At 36.8% G+C, this 14,974-nt stretch overlaps 1 long non-coding RNA gene across 2 annotated transcripts in view; it reads right to left on the bottom strand.

The window, feature by feature from the left end:
* LOC105810533 overlaps positions 1 to 14,974 on the bottom strand; it is a 54,269-nt gene that overhangs the window by 7,919 nt on the left and 31,376 nt on the right. The window contains exon 1 of one of the 2 annotated variants that reach the window (XR_001137499.1): positions 11,421 to 11,480. The exons of the other annotated variant lie outside the window; for it this stretch is intronic. This is a non-coding gene — a long non-coding RNA (uncharacterized LOC105810533). Of the gene's footprint in view, positions 1 to 11,420; positions 11,481 to 14,974 lie in introns of those variants that run through there. 2 annotated transcript variants of the gene reach the window in all.

Here is a 14,974-nt window from a genome sequence, read left to right as displayed (position 1 = left end):
ACAGAACAGGGTGCTGATAAGTGAGGGCCCAAAACAGGTAAAGAGGAGGTCCTACCTTGACTCATCTTATACTACAAAAGTGAAATGTTCATGGGACATTTAAAAGGGGCAGATGTTGAGGAATACTAATACTGCTAGCTACAAACTTGTCTTCACTTAGGGCTCTCATTGCTGTCCTGGGCCAGGGGGCCTTTCCACTTGCCTATTTCCCTTCCTAACTGGATAGAGACTGGTTTATCAGACATTCTAGATCTGGAATCTTTATTAACTAGCTCCCCAAGGACACAAAGATTCTAAAGGACCTTCTGAATCAAAGAAAGGTGAAATGACAATCAGTGTTATTTCAAAGCTGAGTATTTTATTGCATTATTTCTAAGCCTTTTACAACTGACATCCAGATAACGTATTGATTAAACAGATCACTCTACAACCTCAACCTGGCTGCTAACAGTTTACAGCAATATAGTTGTGGCCCTTCCCAGTTGAGCCTAGTGCCTCAAGAGCAAATGGCCACCAAACACCTAATGCTCTCAGTACCTCACAGAAACCTTGTGTAGCTTCAGGTGCATGGGGCAGCCTGCCCACAGAATGTAGCCTCCCACAAGCCACGGGATTCTCAAAGAGCATTTCCAAGGCTTTGTCTGAGAAAAGCACACCGACATATGGCACTATATAAATCCTGCTGACTGAGGAAACTTTAGATTCTATAAAAGCTTTCTAAAAATAATTCTAATCTGAATAGAAAGTCCAGTCCTTTACAGAGCCCAGACTGTTTTGTTCCTCTTGTCACATGAGAACTTGAAGAGGCCACAACAATGACAAGCAGACAGAGCAATGCGTAATTCATCCAGAAATAAATTGCAAACAGAATTACAAACAGCTGTCACAATGGCCAGGATAAAAGCCAGAATGAAGAAGAACATGGAAGAGAAGCAATAATGACAACCAGAGATCTCTACGCACCAACTATGAAGGCTCACATAACATAGCCTCATGATCTTCCTCTAACTTCCACCTCCATTCATACAGAAATGCTTCATCTGACAGTCAAATTTACTTAGAAAATTTGCATAAGATATGTTGAAAACAGACACAACAGCCAGAGCAATCAACTCTCCAAATGAAGTACTCGATGATCTGGTCAATTCAGAAGGGGTCTCTTCTCTTAGGGGAGAAAATTCACTGATAAATTTTCTCACATATACATGAGAAATACAATACCAATGGAATGTTTAATTACAGTCACCTTCAAAGCTACATGTCTACTGAAAGAACTGCGGCAAAAGGGAAAAAGGAAACACATTCCATTAGGCTAATTCGCTGTCTGAGTTTTGTGCATGCATGAGTGCCATTACAGCATGAAAGTGATATCTCATGTTGCCAACAATATTACTCACGCATAAGGAAGACTTCAGCACATTCTTAAGAGTCATGATAAAAATATTCCATACTATCTCAAATTGTACTGAAGTTTTCATGGAACTTATCATTGGCTATTTAATCAGTAGCAAGTTACAATATTAAACATCGCCCCTTGGTATTCCCATAAATGTCTCAAGTAACTGACTATTAAAGAGTATCTTACATGTAGTCACATCTAAATCTGCCCAGTCTCCACTCCAAAGGCGGCTTAACATCCTTCCACTTTAGTTTTATATCAATTCTTTTCCTTCACTCCCAAAATGCCTTTGTCCTTGTCTAATGACAACTGGAATGACAGTTTTATCTAAATGACTTCTAGCATTCCTATCTCCTCCTAGCTCTATAGTTGAAGAATGAGGGCTCTCAAGTTCTTAAATGTAAGATTTTATTTAATATGCAGCTTATGGGTGCCAATACTGCAAGGATTTTGAAAGATCATCACAATGAGGAATGGGGCCCTAGGAAGCCGCTGTGGTTGGCCCACAGGACAAGGCACAGAACAGACCTAAGAGTTTTCAGTCTCCTAAGCTTGATCCCGTCCTTCTTGGCCCTTTGCATACCGCTGCTCACAGAAAATGGAGAGGGCCCGGGCAATGTGGGCTGGGGAGATATATTTGTCTTTCCTAGAAATGGTGAGAGTGGAACTGATTGTGACTTGGCTGGGAGAGGCACCCAGGAAATAAGAGAGAATTCTGCTTATTACTGACAGATTTCTCTGTCATATAATAGCTGCTTATCTAGCTAACTTTAGACAATCTGGGTTTCCATTGCCTCATATGTAAAATAGGATCGCCAAATGTCTCGACTTCATTGAACATCTCGCATTCAGACATGATGCTCATCCAATTGCTCTAATCAACTGGAGCTGTTAATGAGAAAGTCCCCTTTGCTGTAGCCCAAGCAAAGTTAGTAAGGTCAGCTCCCAAAATGAGTTGAAGTGAAATTTTTGCATCCAAGTCTATACCGGTAAATTTCCAATCTATCAATTGTCCCAAAGCTGTGACCCAGAAGAACCAAGTTCCCAGGCAAGAAATGAATATAAACAGAGTTCACATTTTGTCTGCATGTGGCCTACTCAGATGCAAACAGATTACTCAACCAGGGCAAACACATGAGGTGCCAACGTCAAACCTGAACGGTGGCAGGGCCAATTATGACTTGGCTTGCCTTACTGAATTTGAAATGTCACTTACACTGGAGAAATGTTCTGTCTGTAAAAGCTTTGTGAAAGAGAAATCATACCACTGGGCCTTTCATTCCTGTAGATACCATGAGAAAGAAGCCGAGTAGGATGACCAACTTGCTGTGCTGTGCTGCAAACCTTAAAATTCCTTGATTTTGGAGAAATAGAAATCTTTCATTCAACCCAGAAAACATATGAACACAAAAGCCCCAGAGATAACCCAGACAAATGAAGAGGGCTGAGGGGCACTGTGTGTAACTGGAGGGCGTGTGATTCAGTCCCAGTGGTTACTTGCCATGAGGCTATTAGGGCTCAGAGATGCTAGATCTTCCTATTTTTTCACAAGAAACCAAAAATCTAGATCATTTATGGGAATCTTACTAACATTAAAATGTTGGCAACTACATAACTTTTTAATTACTGTTCAGGCAAATAAGACAGAATTGGGCCTCTCTGTTGCCAAATTCCTAGGTTTCTTCTACAGATACAATTATAGACATGGAAAATGTCAGATTTCAATGGTTTTAATGTAAGCAGATATAGTGGAGAGTATCAGCCTTGGAGTCAGGAAACCTGTATATTTGCCCTGGATCTGCCATACTTTTATGGGAGAAGGTGGACAGATCATTTGCCTTCCTGGAGTCTTCACTTCTTCCCATTTAAAATGGACATAGACCTTAAGGCTGCTGAGAGGATTACATCAAAGTAGACTATGATACATCAAAAGCACTTGGTGTGCTGCCTGGTGTATTACGCCATGGTCTACTTGTGTTATCATTTCTTCAGCTGACAATTTGGGGTAATGATGATTTTACCTCAAAGAAGCTGTTATTTAAATTAAGTGAGATAATCCAAAGAAAGTGTTAGCATAGTGCCTGACAGAACGTAAGTGCTCAGTAAGCATTTATCATTATTATTTGTAACCAAGAAACAAATGTTTAATCCTAAATTTTACAGACACAGACAAAGAGATTCAGAAAGTTTATTCTAGGCTCTGTTAGTGTGTAGCAAAGTCGGAATCAAGAAATAAGTTTCCTGACTCCTGACCTGCAAACTTTTTCATGAAGTTCTAGTTTCTACTAAACTCTTGGCTTACGAAGTTCTTTTATACTGTATTGGTTTGATCAATATATTCAATATTAATTAATAGGGTGGTGTCATTTTTGTTGTGAAAGTCTGATGAACTTGATATGACTGTGTCTTAACCTACTGATAAAATGAGAAGAAAAACACTATCAGATTTTCTTTATTGCATAAAGTCCAAAGGAAAGTTTATACTCTTCAATGAGCTCCAAAGGATTAACTAATTTTAATTTTTTAAAAAACCTACTGTATAAAATGACCTGCATTCTGATTCATTATATAAAATTAGAATTTTGTTTTCTTTCCTGTGACGGTCCTGACACTAACATCCCTCATGATCACAAGTAATATGTTTGATGTCTGCAGAAAGAGAGTGTTATCCTATTTAGGTAGACAAACAAAGTTATCCCAAGCCACTGTTTAGGTAAACAGGGCTTATGTATGTCAACACTGTCAAGATAAAACACTCAGGAATCCAACATTATCTTCTATGAAAGCAAAACTGCATAATATATTTGGAATACAAAGTAAAAGACAGTGTTGTAAAGATTTAACAAAACTGAAAGTTCCCTTAAATATAGGCCTGAAAACAGGGCCCTATTTGTTAAAATGTGTTCATCACTTACTATCTCTCATTCATCTGTACCCCACATCCTTCCCTCTCTTCTATTCTCCACATCTTGTCTCTGTTTAAGACTCAGTGCTCTAATATGTCCCCTTCTTCTCTCAAGTTCCTATCCAGGCTCCATGATCACCATATTGAGATCATTCTATTCAAAAAGTCTATATTAAACATGTATGGCATCACTATTTAACCAGCCTCAGAGTAGGCTTTTGGAAGACGCTTAGAGAGTCTTGGTTCTTCTCTCAGAGAGTTATCTAATTCCATTTCCTCATTCATGTTTTCTAAGTTTTCCCATTTGTTTAATGACTTAATATCAATTAGATGTCAGTCACTGACTCAATCCACTCATTCAACAAATGGAAATTTCAGTTGACCACTTTTACCTCCACCTAGGTAGGTCCTTAGCTACCACTTAAAACTGCAGAAATAACAATAATTATAAACTGTAAAGTCTTTAAGACTTGCTTCAAATCACCTTCTGTATCTACTTACCCCTGATTCTATCAGAGTTAATCTCCCTTTGACAACATGCTCTGCTTACCACAGTTTGTTTTTTACTAGTATTAAATACGTATTCCTTTACATCCTTGACTACATTTTAAACTCCTTGAGGGAAGAGAACAAGTATTATCAGCATTTGGAAACATTTCCCCTAAGAAACACCTAATAGAATGCCCTGCACTTAGTAGGCGTTAAATCGAATTATGGCTCAAATTTATGTCTGGTCATTATTTTAAAATACTTTAATCTCTTAAAATTCTTCTCAGTACTCTCATGGGAGAAAGTGGAGATGAATTCATCACTATGCCTAGCCAAGTGAAAAGCCCAAATTGGGCTTTCCTTACCCTTCTAGTTTGTTACATAACTGGAATATGAAGCTGGTTAGAAATCACTTCCATCCAGGCTGGCAGATCTATCAAAGATCCTGTTGAAGATATTAACATATGAACTGGTTAGCGTAGGATTTATGCATTTCCATCATAAGTAATAGAGATGAAAAGGAACCTGTCAAATCATAGGACCTATTTGTCTGCCCAAGGAGAGTGTTAAATTAGAATGATTATTGATATATGTTCTGTAGAGCTTTAAAGACTTCATTCTTCCTTGGGAATCTGGCAAGAGGCAAAGAGCACAATAGACTCCTCTTATCCACAGTTTACTTGCTGTGGTTTCAGTTACCTGCTATCAACCACGGTCTAAAAGTGGGTGAGTACAGAACAGTAAAATATTTTGAAAGAGAGAAATGCGGATCATAGTCATATAACTTTTCATTACAGTATGTTGTTATAATTGTTCTATTTTATTATTATTGTTGTTAACCTCTTACTGTACCTAACTTATAAATTAAACTTTATCATACATATATACGTATAGGGAAAAGTAGCATATACGGTATAGGATTTGGTACTATTCATAGTTTCAGGCATCCACTGGGGGCCTGGGATGCGGACAAGGGAAGACTACCGTATGTCCATTTTTTGCAGGTAAGGAGAGAGTAACTCAGTGAATAGTCCCAATTCTGCAGAGATTGAAGTTCTATCCCCTGAGCTTAGACAATGGAACGTTGAGGCCACAGATTTCAGGATAAAGATTCTTTGGCAGGTTTATATGTTACTAATCAGAGTGTGAGAGTTAATTACAATGACGTTTACTGTCATTTTATAGGCATGACTTTATATAATGAGGCTATTTATTTCTTCCTAAATGCTATGGTTACAATTCAGATATTCAGTTGCAAGCTGAGTAGTAGTGGCTTAACAACGGCTTTGTGGGCTAAAATAGAGATATAAATAGAACAATCATTTCACTTAGGTAAGGTTTTTCTCATAAAATAGAACTGTTTATTAAAACAATTACCTTTTTTTATATGTACCTAAACAATAGCCAGAGCAATAGCGAAAGAAATTCAAAAAGCTAGGTACAGTTACGTGCCACATTCACAAACTTTTCATTGTCATCAGTCACTACACGATCTAAGCATGATCATAAATACAAACCCGATTAGGCCTTATGATAGCCTAAGTTTCTTGTGTGTGTGTGTATGTGTGTGTTTGTGTGTTAGATGGGACTCTACTCAAAGCCACGTGTTCAGCTTTATGAGCATCTAAACTCCACGTGGACTTTCTTCATATTTAGGTTTTCACTTTCTCTAACATTCACACCAACAGAAAAATGCATGTCTTCTGTCTGCCTGACTATTTAGCACAGAACATTCCCTCTTTCCCTTTCCAAGTTACCTAATTACCCTTCTCTTCATGGCTTTTGCAAAACAAAGAAAACAAGCAGTCTAGAGATATGACAAAATTTGTGAAACCCCTGATGGCTAATTTCTAATTTGGAAAGTAGATCTACAACATTAAGGAGTGGCTGTGTGCACTACCCTAAGGTTTATTCTACAACCCTCCAGAGATGCTACCCTAACTGGCTCACTCACACACAGTTCACAAATGCTACACTATTTTAAAAGGACTTAGAGTTACTTAACTATCAACCTATTTCAGACCTTTTTCCTTTAAAAACATGTAAATAAGATGTTCTCTTTACACACATACACAACAAACACACAGATACACAATTTAAGTGCCCAAAGGAACTGCACTGTATTAGATACTTTGACATGTGTTTTTTTCCTGGGAGCTTATAATAGGCAATACTGACTCAGACAAACATGTAGTAGGCATTTGGCAACTACTACCTAAATCATTAAACTGTGAAGGGACAATGAAAAGTCTGTCCCGTATATGACAGACCAAGGGTTTTTGAGGTGATGAACAAAGATAGGCATAAAACTAAGAAAAGCAGACCAATATCTAGTGATACCCATGTCCAGTAGGCTCAGCATGCTGGGAGACCATAAATTCTTTGCTTATCAGACCAAAGCAAATAGAACCGTGACATCATAGCTTGAGAAATTTAAAAGGAAGGTGGCTCAAATGAAGCAGGAGATTCTTAAAGGGAGAAATTCTGATAATATCATAAAGATGCAAATTAACATAACAGGAATAAATTTTTTAAATAAGATACCAACCAAGTGGCTGCACAGGCAGATATCTGATAGGCTTCCATTTTCAAAGTGTGTGCACAAAGAAAAAAAATGTCTAATGTGAAGGATGCATACAAAGTGTCAGGAAGGCTAAAGCAGAGAAAAAAATCAAAGATTTTTGAGAAAAGTATGAAGAAATATAAGTGCCTTTTTCTTGTATGAGTCGTTTTCTTAAAGCTCAATCCAAAAAGAAAAACAAAGGTAGAGATAGTTCAGCTAATTGTATTAATAATACAGCCAATGTTCATAGCAGAAAAGCAGAACTCTTGCTATGATTTTCTCTATCCTAGTTTTCAAATAAAAAGGGTCAAGCTTAACAAAGAGAATATTATTTATTTATTTCCTAAGTGATTATTTTAATTCTTTATTAAGTAATTCCTAAGTGCCAGGAATTGTGCTAGCATCTGAAAAAAACTTTAGCAATAAGGTAAACATGGTCTTTGCCCTCATGGAACTTGAATTCTAGTGAAATTAAAACTGAAAGGAAACCTGCCAGCTCCCTTAATACAATCACACACAGATCCTCCAAGGTTAGCAAAGAAGTTATCTATCATTCCTTTGGCAACCCTGAAGTGCTAAAGATTCATTTTATTAATGGAGCCATCAGATTTCTTTACGGCATCTAGAGATGATGAGGAAATAGTAATAGAGCACTTGGCTGATTGAGTTTGAAACTCCAGATCCAAATAAATCAGAGCTAAAATACTGAAAAACTTTATGGGGTAACTGTAAAACATATAGTGAATCTCATTCTTTAAAAAATTTTATAAGAATTTCAAAAAAGTATTAAATGCTTTTTTAAAACAATTCTAACAATACAGAGAGAATACAGAAAAAAAAGATATATGGCATCACAATAATGCTGCAACTGAGGTCCATGTGCACATGTTATAATGCAGTGGTGTGTTGGAGCCTGCTCCTACGGACTTGGTGTGGCCAACTGTGTGCATCTCTTCCTAACTCTGTATTTAGTGATGGCACACTACTAACGTGAACCTGTTCATGGTGGGAGTATTTACAGCATGGAAGGTGACAAGTGCTACAAACTAGATTTCTTTCTTTCCTCCCTTCATTCCTCTCTCCCTCCTTCCCTCCTCCTCTCCTTACCCGTTCTGGAAAGACGGTGGTTAAACATCTACCAGGACATCAATATCTTAATGTAATATGCTGTGACTTCTGAAGAATTCTATTTCCAAAAAGGTTTTTCTGGGTGTGTATGTTTTTTAATTTTCATAGATACCACCAGATTATTTTTCCATAATGTAAAAATTTCTAATGTGACTACAAGCATATGAATGTGTGTGCATGTGTATGTATATATATAAATATAAATACGGACTCATACATAACTGAGTCCTCACTAGTCATATGATGAATGCTACATCTGCTTTTAATTTCAGCCGATCTGAAGACTGAAAAGTTGTATCCCATCATTGTTGGAATCTGTGCTACCCAGATTACAAATGAGATGGGGGATGTTTTCCTACATTATCAGCAATTTGCATTCCTCTTCTGTGAGTTGTCTGCTCATATACTTCACCCTTTTTATTTGTTTACTTTTTGATATCATTTAGTCTGACCATGAGTTATATGAACTTTTGTTCTATCTTGTGTTACCAATATTTTTCCCTAGTCTATTTCTGATCTTTAGACTTTGTGTTTGGTTTCTTTGGTCAAACATTTTTTGCTGACAAAGTGTTTATCTTTTCCTTTGTCGTTCCTGGTTTCCATGTTTTACTTAAGCAGTTCTCCTTTTATCCAAGGCTTCAAGGAAAGTCATATGAGTAAGTAGGGAAGAGCTTGGGCTCTGCACACAAACAGATTCAGTATGAATACTAGCTCTGTCACTCTGAATGCCAGTCGCTCTAAGTCTCAGTTTTCCCATCTATAAATTGGGCAAAAAAAATAGTACCAAATTTACAGGGCTATTCTGATGAGTAAATATTTAACTATACATTGTGAAATTTGCTGTTCATTGTACTATCTCCCCTCTCTGGAAAAGTCCATTCTGGAGAAGATTTCATTTGGTTATATTAGTTCACCAAATATTTTCACTGATACAGTATAAGATCTGAAGCTTTACATGTCTTTTTCTATGACTGATGGGTGAAATGTCAGACGGCATCCTGGCTGCTCCCCCTCCCCTCAATAGTCCCTGGACATCCCATTGTTCTAGCTTCAGTGGTTACAGGCTAGTGCTTGTCTGATTTTCTTTCCCTGCTAAGAAATATATTCTTTCTCTCTGGAAGCTTAGAAAATTTCTTTGTCTTTGTCCTTCCAGGATTTCACTAGGAAATATGGATTGTACATATGTCTACCTATGTATACTCCTGTTTATATACACCCCCATTATACACACACATATACGCACACACCCCACTACATATAGCTCCAGTGTATACAAGCCAATATTCAATACATATATCTGTATGTGTATTTATACAATTATGTACATGTGAAAATATGTATATGTGTGTACATATATGTGTATGTCTAGATGCATATGTGTGTACATACATACGAACATATGCATATACACATATATATATATACGTACATGCACACACACTTTTTTATCTTCAGGAAACCTGCATGGACCTGAAATATTTCAAACAGAAAAATATGTATAGATATATGTGTGCATGTATATGTACATACATGTACAACAAATAAATATGTATGCATATGTATATATACATATACACACCCCAATTTTTTTCTTCTGGACATCTTCCTGGACCTTGAAATTCCTCACACAGAAATCTCAAGCCTTTATCTCAAAGAATTTTCTTTTGGTTTTTGTTTATTTGTTGTTATTTTTGCTTTTCCATCTGCTTTGTTTTTTCTCCTGAACATTTTTTTAATTGCAAGTGTCCTGGAACTATCTTCTGTCTCATAATTTTTACTCAACATTTTGTTCCTGTGTATTTTTGCTCCTTTGTATTTTTGCTCCGTGTTGTGAGATAATCTTTATACTTGATCTTCTAGGAATCTAATTTAGTTTTCAGAAGAGACTATTTTCCTTTCAAATTATTCTGAATTTTTAAATTTGCAAAGCATTTTTAAAATTAATTTTAGAATAGTGGGGATTCTAATTATGTCTCCTGAAAAAAAATCCTCTTACTTTTTTGGTAAAGTTTTCACGTGTCAATTCCATTGCTTCTACGTCAATAGAAAAACCTTTTCAACTGGTTCATTTGGCTGTTTACATATATTTTAGTTCTCTCTCATTTCATGCACATATTGGCATTGTACTTCCTGCCTATGTGAAGTTAAGCAGGACTTACTTTTGTCATTAAAATGTGAGAAATGTGTTGCATGTAACCTCAGGACAGAAGCTTTAAAAGCCAGTCCGCACTTCACAACACTATTTTCTGTCACAGCAACCACCACTGTTCCAGTTAGTGGCTTTTCTGTCACCCTGATCCTTGTAGTAAGGATGATAATGCCATGGAGAAGAGTGCTCCAGCCAACCCTCAGAAACTATAGAGCCTGGGTGAGAATTAATCTTATTTTAAGCTACTTAGTTTTAGGGGTCATTTGTTATTGCAGCAAAGTCTAGTATATCCTGACTGATACAATGTGTTTAGTCTTCCTCTGTCAGATAAAAGTTTGCTTTTCTAGTCACTGTTGAGTACTCCTGCAGTGACTTGCAGAGATTAAGCTATTGGATTTTTTTCTGGAATGGGAAACCATAGGTGCATAGAAAGGGTGTTTCTTATACTGTTATGCCAGCTGTGAATAAGCTGGTTCTTCTCCTAGTAGATGAGAATGGGTCCTTTCTAATCTCAAGTTTCTTAAAGTACAAGTAGCATTTCTCTTTTACATGTCAACATTGGCAGGCATTCACCTTACCCATATAGAAAAAAACAAGTTTAAATTGAGTCAGCAGAATTGGGAACCCTCCAAAGAGCAAAAGCAGCAGGTAGGAAGATGGGGGCTCCTAACAAAATCTCAAAAGTCATCATCTTGACCTATCCCAATGTTTAAGGTAAAGTAAGTCTTCTTCTCTGTTGCTTGTCCCTTAATTCTTGTCTAATGCCTTTGAGAAGGGAGTTCTGTACCTTCTTTCTTCCTAGAAATCTCCAGAGAATGGGGAGTCACAGACACACCGTGGAGGTTCCTCTAGTCTTTCTTCTTTGGTTGCTGTGATGCTCCAGAAAAGGAGTTAAGAGGGGTAGGTGGATGAAATGAGTGATTGGGTAGTCATCTGCACAGACTCTCCCTGAAGATTTAAGGAGAATAGGAAAGATGCCAGGTGACTAGAGAAAAATAAATGTTCTGGTTTTCCATTCTACGATAAAGATATCTGCACCCGAATGTTTATGGCAGCACAATTCACTATTGCAAGAATGTGGAAACAACCCAAGTGCCCGTCAATCCATGAATGGATTATCAAAATTTGGCATATGTTTACAATGAAATATTACTCAATCATAAGAAACACCTCTTATACTTTCCTGGATTAAACTTAAGCCCATTATCCAAAGTGGGGCACCACAAGAGCAGAAGAATGGGATCCATTTGTACTCACCAAATTTGTATTAACTAATCAATACATAAATGCACATATAAAAATAACATCTATTGGATGTTGGGCAGGGGGGAGGGGGGAGGAGGGAGGAGGGGACGGGTATTTGTATACACAAGGAGTGCAATGCGCACCACCCGAAGGATGGACATATTTGAAACACGGACTTGGGGGGACCAAGGGCAACATACGTAACCTAAACATCTGTACCCCCATAATATGCTGAAATAAAAGAAAAAGAAAAAGAAAAAAAAAAAGAAAAAAAAATGTTCTGGTTTTCAAAAGAAATAGATAGTGACTAATGGGGAAAGAACACAGATTCCAGAAGTTGGTGAGCTTGATATCAAGCCTCAATTACATTTTAATATGCATATTAAATAAATTGTGGATGCCTCAAAAGAAGAAATTATTACCACAATTAACATTGGTTTGCCTAGATAGGGTTGCCAAAACCTGAGCAATTCAGAGAAGTACCACAGACATAAATAAGCTCAGTGAAAGATTTTACTGTTTCAAGACATCCTTTTAAAGAACAGAGAGAAATGATGAGTAGTGAGATGGATTAATAGCTGGTTAAAAAAATATTTTCAAACAGTGTTTATTAATGACTTTAAGTCAATACGGGAGAAAATCTGTATGGAAAGTTTTTATCCTTTTCAATGACATATATAAATATCAGGTACAATAGGAGAAATTTGGCTTAACAGAAGCTCATATAAATAAGACCCAGGGACTTTAGTTAGCCACAAGGTCAAAAATATTACACAAATGATGTGATTGCCAAACAGCATAGGAAATCTTAGGCTATATTATAAAGATGTACAGAGTCCAAGAAGTAAGCAAGGTGAGACAAGGTCAAAGGAACAGATTTTTATATTGACAAGCCCATATGATGCCTTTGTGCTAATAAGAAAATGGAAGCCCTTCCTCTGCAAAGACACAGCAAGGGCACGTAGCCGGGTGGGCTGGAGTGCAGAGTAGAAGTCAGCCTTCCTTTGCCTCCTTTTCTAAGACACTCTCACAGCCTTGATAACAAAACCCTATACTCTGGATTGCTCAGACCTCAGCTGGAAGATTTAGCTCTGAATTGGGTATTTCTTGTTAAGAGAGACTTTCAGAGTAGGATACTTTCAAAGATGAACAGAATAGCAATTAGTTTGAAAAGTAAGTCATACGAGAGAGGATTTAAAAACCTGGAAAAGCCAAAGCTTGATAAGAAAAAACTCAGGAGACCATGAGAACAGACTTCAACTATTTGAAAGAAAGGGGATTTAGATTTATGCTAGCTAGATCCAGAAGGTCGAATGAGGACTAGCAGGTGGACTCACAAGGCCTTGTTTGTACTCAAGAAATACGTCAAAGCAAATTTATAACAAGACATGTTTTAAGTTAAAGGAGTATTTTTCCACAACTATGTCAATTCAAAAATGGGCTGGCTTCTTTTGAAAAAAGTTCCTTATAAGTAAAGAATCAGTTCTACGGGTCAAGAATTTTACTGAAGAGCCTCCATTGAGCAAAGGTTGAACTAGCAGAACTTTTCCAAGATTTCATACAATTTCACAGCCTGCAATGTTCGACTATGCACATACAAAAAGTTATAAGAGATAAAAATATAAATCACATGCATTTTTTGTCTTCAAGTAGTTTGTTGTCTATCAATGGACACATATATGTATATAACTATGATGCTAAGCTTTAAACAATTATTTCACGAACACCATCAGTATACAGAATCAATCCAAACGATAGACACCACCTATTTTATTTTATTTTTATTCTCACCTGTGAGAGTTAGACCTTGAACCATCCAATAAGTTGCACACATGTTAATTCTCTTGTCTTTAAATACTTAACCCCAGTAGCAATACTAAGAACATATTTATTCACAAGATTCCACTAAAATCTATTTTACTCTAAGGTATCAGAAAACAGATCTGAACACAGAGCCCTCTGCACTATGAACTCTCATTCATGTTTCAATGTTATTTAAGCCAGAATTATCATTCATGCTTCCTAAGGATCCCATAAATCTGGTTTGCCCAGAAGTGCCCTGGCTTGTGGCATTATGTATAGCACAATGACTAATACCTCTCCCTTCACTCTCAAAAGTGTCCAGTTTGGACAATAAATTATATGGTCACCCTGATACTACCCTTCCTTCTAAATGCCCTATCCTCCACTTTGTGGAATATAAAGAAAGCAGCATAAAAAGCACTAAGTGAGTAGTTCAGAATTGAATAAGATATTTTACTGGTGATCACAAATATTACTTATATGCCTTTGATACAAAGCAAATAAAACAGTTACCCGAACAAAATACAAAGTTCTATGGAAGTATGGTGGAGAGAAAAAAAAAAAATTCTAACCAAAGACAAGAGAAAATCTCTCTGAGAGAATTTTCTTACAACAGAAATGGGTTAAAATTTCAGTAAGTGGAGGGAGCATTTCAACCAGAACATGGAAATATTTTTGCACTCATGTTTATTCATTCATTCACCTAAGAAATAAGAATATAAGTAAAATTGGTTCAAGGAACACTATATTATGTAGGTAATAAAATAGGGAACTAGAAATATCAGGTTAGTCAGATATTCCTATATCAATGTTCCTTGTTTGTTGTTGTTAACAACAGAAATTGAAATAGAAAGAAAACAAGAGTAAATAGCTTTTCCAAAGTACTTTCCATACTATTGTTAGCAAATGTGATGCAGTGTAACCATCCTGAATAGTAATGGTTTGTCCCTCAGTGGCTTTCTGCATTCAAGTTATTTTTTTCCTCTTTCTCCTACCTAGGGATTTATGATTTAACAGGCTGTAATAGGCAAGATAAAGCCATTCATCATGCAGGCTTAATGTGGGAAAGTAAATTTAACTTGGTGAGCTTGATATATAAATATTGGCCTTTTTCGGAACACACAGAGCATATTTACTTGAGTGTAAATCCAGGCTATATACTATGTCCAACAGATTCCTCAGGTCTGAGGTACAGTGGGGGAAGGGTCTTTCAGTGCTTTAGGTTGTGGAGACCACTGAACCTACTACTGGAGGTGGGAGAAAGGAGTTATGTATTTTCTAGCTTCCCCAGCC

This window comes from Propithecus coquereli, unplaced genomic scaffold (assembly GCF_000956105.1).
Source record: "Propithecus coquereli isolate 6110/MARCELLA unplaced genomic scaffold, Pcoq_1.0 Scaffold214, whole genome shotgun sequence".
Lineage (NCBI taxonomy): Eukaryota > Metazoa > Chordata > Mammalia > Primates > Indriidae > Propithecus > Propithecus coquereli.
Note: the sequence above shows the minus strand (reverse complement) of the source record. Positions and strands in the feature narration are given on the sequence as shown.